Genomic DNA, 7,834 nt, shown 5'->3' on the forward strand with positions numbered 1-7,834 from the left:
AAGAACTCCATTTCCCACAATGCTTTACTCTTAAAAAGACAATCCACAATCGCCTTGTTCTGTTTTTGGGAGAAAACAAACCTTTGAGTGTTTCCGTGTCGTGTGTGTTTCTATCAGTATTGTCGACTTATTCACCAAAAGTTTATCGAGAGTATTGGTCCCTTTTTGATGATGTCACTCGTGTTTATATTTTCTCTGTTTGTTGTCATCATTTGAGAAGAGGGCAGAGCCTCTTCTGGACTCTTTTGGGACAAACTCTTAGTCCGTCCTGTTTGAACATGAACGCAAAACGTCAGAAAAACGAAAAAAGCCTTGAAAAGGTTGAAAAAAAAAAGAATAAAAGAAGTTGTATTTGTTCAGATTTTGTTCTTTTTATCGAGACAAAAGATACTGACACTGAACCAAGTGGACAAAGAATAAAAAGTCTATTTTTTATTCTGTATATATGGAAATCCAGTATGTTGCATTGCTTTGTTGTACAAATCAAATGTGCTTGTGGCATTTTTCTAATCTAATTTATTTTACGGTATTGTTTTGTTTTCTGCTTCACCATTAAAGTTGAAAGGATGTACACAAAGTACATGTGTCTTTTGTCTCTTTTCTGCTTTAGTATAAAACAATCCGTTAATGGTCCTTAAAGTCTCCATTAAAGAGTCTTTCTCTACGTTCACAGCCTGACAGCAGCCGAGGAGGGAATAATTGCTTCATAAGGTTATTGTGAGGCATTAAGTGGAGTTGTGCAACGATTTGTAAAAGCAGTGAAGCCACTGGCTTCTGGCTGCGGGTCATGTTGACATTCATAAGCACATAAACTCGGCCTTGTTAAACGCATATTAAAAAAATGTGATTGCAAAAACCGACGCTGAGCTTTTCCAGCTTCGGAGGACGAGCCGTCGGGGTCGAGGACGAGGCGGCTGGAGCGACTCCAGTCAGCGAGGAGGAGGCGCAGCAGGAACTCATTTCCTCACGCCGAGGACAAAAATGCAGCCGCTATTAAAGCCGCGGTGCACGAGGCGAGAGGTGAAAAGGTCAGCCGGAGCCCAGCGGCTTCCACTCGCTGGGAAGCTTTAACTCACCTGAGTGTTCAGGCTGAGCTGCTGCAGACACAAGCACAAATTACAATGCTGCAGCGAGTGGACACATCGTGAGAGCCTCCAGGTGTGAAGGATAATTAATCACCTTTAAATGACGGAGAGCTCTTATGTTTGACATTTTACTTGAGTTGGTTAAAGTTAAACACCCGCAGACGCTGAGTCACATTTAAGGAACTTTGTCAGTGTTGTTTCTGTGAGAGTGAAGATTAACTGCTGTCTTATAAGAGTTATTCTGAAGCCTGAGCGCATGTTAACATGAAACATTCACGATCAACTACTGCTGGAAAACTAACACAACCAAACGGCTAACAGAGGAGAAGTGTGGCTAACTATAGAGACACATGAACTCGCTCAAGAACAACACGCTAACATGGAAACAACACGCTAACACAAGAACAACACGCTAACATAGAAACAACACGCTAACACAAGAACACGCTAACATAGAAACAACATGCTAACACAAGAACAACACGCTAACATAGAAACAACATGCTAACACAAGAACAACACGCTAACATAGAAACAACACGCTAGCACAAGAACAACACGCTAACATAGAAAGAACACACTAACACAAGAACAACACGCTAACATGGAAACAACATGCTAAAACAAGAACAACATGCTAACATAGAAACAACATGCTAACACAAGAACAACACGCTAACATAGAAACAACACGCTAGCACAAGAACAACACGCTAACATAGAAAGAACACACTAACACAAGAACAACACGCTAACATAGAAACAACATGCTAACACAAGAACAACACGCTAACATAGAAACAACACGCTAACACAAGAACAACACACTAACATAGAAACAACACGCTAACACAAGAACAACACGCTAACATAGAAACAACATGCTAACACAAGAACAACACGCTAACATAGAAACAACACGCTAGCACGAGAACAACACGCTAACATAGAAACAACACACTAACACGAGAACAACACGCTAACATAGAAACAACACGCTAAAACAAGAACAACACGCTAACATAGAAACAACACGCTAATTATACGCTATTATACTATATTCATCCTGGTTAGGGGGACATTTGTGTCTGCATTTGACCCATCCCTGTATCAGGGAGCAGTGGCCCATGACAGGCGCCCGGGGAGACGTTAGGGGTTCTGTGTCTTGCTCAGGGACACTTCGACACAGGATACGTCCCAGCCAAGGATCGAAGCATCAACCTTGCGGTTACAGTGGGCCACGGTCGCCCCCCAACACAGAAACAACACGCTAAGGTGCACCAACCATTTTACTCGCAAGCCAATGAAAGCAGACTGGTATTTTTCTGGAGGACTTACAGAGAATGGAAACCGGAGCTTTTCAAACAGTTCAAACTATCTGACCATTAAAGCGTGGAAACATTTTCTAGTACAAACCAAAATACAAATATAAACCTGACAATGAGCACGACATGTCCCCGTTATGTCCAGTGTTGTGGCTTCGACCTCCAGGACGAATAAGGAAACCCAGCAAAACATTGTGTGTGTGTGTGTGTGTGTGTGTGCGTGTGTGTTTGTGTGCGTGTGTGTGTTTGTGGTATCTCGTGAGCAGACATTGATTTAAATTGATGAGGTAATGGAGGAAAAAAACATCGACAAAGTTACATTTATTTTGAGAATGAAGGGGAGGAAAGTGTGTGTGTGTGTGTGTGTGTGTGTGTGTGTGTGTGTGTGTGTGTGTGTGTGTGTGTGTGTGTGTGTGTGTGTGTGGTTTGGGTTGTCTCTGGTCTGGTTTTTGGGGGAGACTCCGTCCTGTCATGAACATGTCTGATGTTCTTATGTCATACAAGGACGTGGCACATGTGAAGCGAACACACGTATTTTACGGGTACTTCACATGCAAACACACACACACACACACACACACACACACACACACACTATTAAAAAAATAAATAATCTTTGTATTAGGAGTCTTTAAGAAGCAGAGCCACGCCCTCAGAAAGCTTCCTGTTGGGTGAGACGCGTCCTGAGGAGCCTCACAGGATTCAGCAGCAGGTGGACGGAGCGATCTGCTAAAGAAAGCATTCTGGGTAATTTAACACGGAAGTTGTTCTTGACAAATTACAGACACGGACAACTTGGACGGGAATAAAATCACCGTGAGCAATTATCACAAATGACTGTGAAAAACAATGAGAGTTAGCGTTCAGAACAGAGTAACGGCCGAGTCGTCTCCCCTCAAACGTCCAGCATGAGAAACAAACACGAGAAGACCTGAAGACCTGAGAGACAGAACAGTGTTTGTAAGGGAGTATTTCGACTGTACGAGGTTAAGACACGTGAAGAGTTTCTCTTCACGTGTTTTTCTACTTGTTTCCAGAAACATTTCCATTAGATGTTTCCTACGATAAGGTCACACGCTGAGTGATTCCTCGGGTCAATCTACAGTCCAAACTGCTCTTGTTGTTGGAGGTTAATAAAGCCGTCTGGGAGAAATAAGCAAAATGTACTGAAGAGCAGAAATGTCCCAAAAGACAAATCCTGCAAAGTCAGTTTGACCCGAGAGCTTCATGCATTCTGACGACTGTTGAAGGAAACGAGAGACGAGATGAAGTCTGGAGGAATTTCATTGAAAGAGAAAAGCCCTCAGCCGCCTCGCTCTGAGGACGTTTGTGTGTTCATTGTAAGGATCGTAAACAACAACAACAGCTGGATGGGTTACACGAACACACGACTGCTGTTCGTGTAGACGGTGACGTAAGTCTTTAGTCGTGAGAGTCGTTCTCGGTAGTGACGTGAATCTTTAGTCATCAAGTTAACTTCAAACTTTGAGCTTTGAAAGGACTCACAGAACTGAACCTAGAGGGGAACGTAGAGCGTCATATCTTAGAGCGACTGGACAAACATCGGTGTTTGACGATTTGTCGTCTTTCCAGTGTTTCTGTCTTCAGAGGACGACGCCGAAAGTGAGACCAGGTTTTGTTTTTAGCCTTTGGTCCCTGAACCTGACAACCTCACTGTGGCATCGAGACTTCAGGGAGTTGCACAGAGTCACGACGAGTGTTATTTCACTAGAAGAAAAACTAGAAGCACAGAGTGGACTTTAGTTTCTGTGAGAACGGATCATACAAACAACACACAACAGTTCTCTAAACTACACGCCTTGAGTGAACGCTACTCGGGTACATTCCTCCTCTGCTAAAAGTGAAAGTGGAGAAATTATTAATTTTCATTCCAAAACAGACGGAAAGGACTGAACCAGGACGTATCTGGAAGTACTTCTACACTACTTGTTCCAAAAACAAGACCAAGACAAGTGCAAGCCTTCAGAAACGTGTAATGCAGCCCGGCACACTGTCAGCCCTGAAACTTTAACCTTAAAATCTCTGGATGTTCTTGCTCTTCTAACAGTTAATACAGTTTCCCCGTCTGATTTACAGCCAAGCAAACACTACAGGACAGATTCTTCTCATTGTTTCACTTCTTCAGCTGTTTTATGAGACAGAACTCAGCACGTCTACATCATAAGTCCAGAAACCTGTGTGAAGTCTGTCTGACCATTTGTTTGCCATCAGCCTCCTGACTGACTGTCATCGTCCACATCGCCTCCTAAAACACATTATCGTCATTATTTATGAATAAGTGGATATGACCTCACTCAGTGTCTGTCACCTCTCAGCCTTTATTGGATTCTCTGTTTTAAGGACGACATCATGTTACATGAAGTTATGTACTAGTTTCAGATGTTCGACACGCTGCTTTACGCTGATTGTGTCCGATCGTATGAGGCAATATTAAATGAGTTTATGGTTATAGTTATAGCCTACAGGCAGACCTACAGCAGTACATTACTGACCACATCTAACTACAGTCAAGCATTCAGCCCCTTTATTCTGTTAGTTCTGTTATCCTCAGTGTTGGAACTGTCCTATAAAGTCTCCTGGGTGGTGCGTTCAAGGACGTCGTCATCGAGAGGCCTGCAGCTTTGTTATGGAGCACCAGTCATTCAACGTTCCTCCATCAGGAACACATGAAGCAGTATTGTGTTGAGATCTTCACAGTAAGTGACTGAAACTAAACGAGGCGACACCTCGCCGCTAGCGGCTGTGACGATACCCGACAAATAGAATAATTAAATAGTTATATAAGGATTCATCGCCCGTACGGCTGTAACGAGCGGAGACATTAGCCAAAGAGAAACATGTTTATTTCTGCTGTAAAGTTCATTTCAACATGGACGTCTATGGGGATCAACTCGCTGGTGGAGCCTCAAGTGGCCATTTGAGGAACTGCTGAAGCCGGTTTCACAATATCACGTGACGTGTTTGAGGCTTTTACACACGTGTATACGCACATATATTAAAGAGTAAACATTACTATGATTATTATTATGATTATTTGTATTGTATTGTATTGTAATTATCATTATTATATCAAGTGTATTATGCAAATTATGCATATTTTCATTATAATAATAATAAGAATACTACTACTACTACTAGAATGTAGTATAACTGAGTGTGTGAGTGATGTGTGAACCTTCAGCACACAGAGAGGAATGAACGTGTGACGTTTGGTGAATGTAAGAGCTGCTGAAGTGGAGATTTATCATCAGAGTCTGAGAACAAACTCATTTAGAGGAAACGTCCTTTAAAGAGACGTTTAGTTAAGAAGACTCTACAGGTGAATAGGGTCACAACATGACCTCATAGATATCACCATGAAACTTCACCACTTCATCACTCACATTAAGAAGACTCTACAGGTGAATAGGGTCACAACATGAACTCACAGATATCACCATGACACTTCACCACTTCATCACTCACATTAAGAAGACTCTACAGGTGAATAGAGTCACAACATGAACTCACAGATATCACCATGACACTTCACCACTTCATCACTCACATTAAGAAGACTCTACAGGTGAATAGGGTCACAACATGAACTCATAGATATCACCATGAAACTTCACCACTTCATCACTCACATTAAGAAGACTCTACAGGTGAATAGGGTCACAACATGAACTCATAGATATCACCATGAAACTTCACCACTTCATCACTCACATTAAGAAGACTCTACAGGTGAATAGGGTCACAACATGAACTCACAGATATCACCATGAAACTTCACCACTTCATCACTCACATTAAGAAGACTCTACAGGTGAATAGGGTCACAACATGAACTCACAGATATCACCATGAAACTTCACCACTTCATCACTCACATTAAGAAGACTCTACAGGTGAATACAGTCACAACATGAACTCATAGATATCATCATGAAACTTCACCACTTCATCACTCACATTAAGAAGACTCTACAGGTGAATACAGTCACAACATGAACTCATAGATATCACCATGAAACTTCACCACTTCATCACTCACATTAAGAAGACTCTACAGGTGAATAGGGTCAAAACATGAACTCATAGATATCACCATGAAACTTCACCACTTCATCACTCACATTAAGAAGACTCTACAGGTGAATAGAGTCACAACATGAACTCACAGATATCACCATGAAACTTCACCACTTCATCACTCACATTAAGAAGACTCTACAGGTGAATAGGGTCAAAACATGAACTCACAGATATCATCATGAAACTTCACCACTTCATCACTCACATGAAGAAGACTCTACAGGTGAATAGGGTCAAAACATGAACTCACAGATATCACCATGAAACTTCACCACTTCATCACTCACAGATATCACCATGAAACTTCACCACTTCATCACTCACATTAAGAAGACTCTACAGGTGAATAGGGTCACAACATGAACTCATAGACGTAGAAAATGTTCATTGATGCTTTTATTTAGTTTCTGCCGATTAGAACGACTGTTGGTCATCATGATCTCCAGAGGATGAACCCTTTAGATCTTAATGGCCTCATCACTTCTCCTCCAGGACAAACTCTATGTTTAAGTAATCATGTCGCATATCTACGTTCACTTTTTCATATCTGTGCTGATGTTGATGCTTCAGCGTCCTTCTTGAAGGACCAGGAGATGATTGTCGGTGTTGTCTCGTGCTCTGTGTCTCCTAACATGCAGGTTACACACTGGATCAGCTGGTTCCTGTCCAGTCCTCTATGTTTCCTCTCCTGCAGTCCGGAGGGATTCCTGCTGTCATATCTGCATATTTACTGCTTCTACTCCCGGCCTCCCTGTGCTGCTTAAATCATCTCTCCATCCAAGTCTTCCATCTGTACCTGACCTCGTTCTCCCAGTCAAACATCAGATATAAGTAAGTAATGCATTTATATATATATATATATATATATATATATATAAATATGCATATGGATGTGTGTATAATGTATGTACGGCAGCGAGCAAAGTTATTAAAGACTCCATCGTGTCCTTCATCATGTTGGATGCTTTGAGCTCCACAGAGTGAATCTAAGAACCACTGAGCAGCAGAAATGTCAGAAGAAAAGAATCTCTGAGAGAGAAAACTGGTTTCTTCAATTCATGAAACAAAAACAGCAGAAAATGTAACTTTAAGGACCCGACGGAAAAATGACGCCAAAGAGTCGCAGCTGTCAAGGTCTGAGAGGCAAGCAAACACACACACACACACACACACACACACACACACACACACACACACACACACACACACACACACACACACACACACACACACACATTCTTACTATCAGTGACAGTGATATCCTCCGGCCCCGTTCTGTCCTCCACAGTGACTCAAGACTCAACAGGACTGATAACTCACAGT

This window comes from Anarhichas minor, unplaced genomic scaffold (genome assembly GCF_050575085.1).
Source record: "Anarhichas minor isolate MPS153535 unplaced genomic scaffold, ASM5057508v1 ptg000148l, whole genome shotgun sequence".
Classification (NCBI taxonomy): domain Eukaryota; kingdom Metazoa; phylum Chordata; class Actinopteri; order Perciformes; family Anarhichadidae; genus Anarhichas; species Anarhichas minor.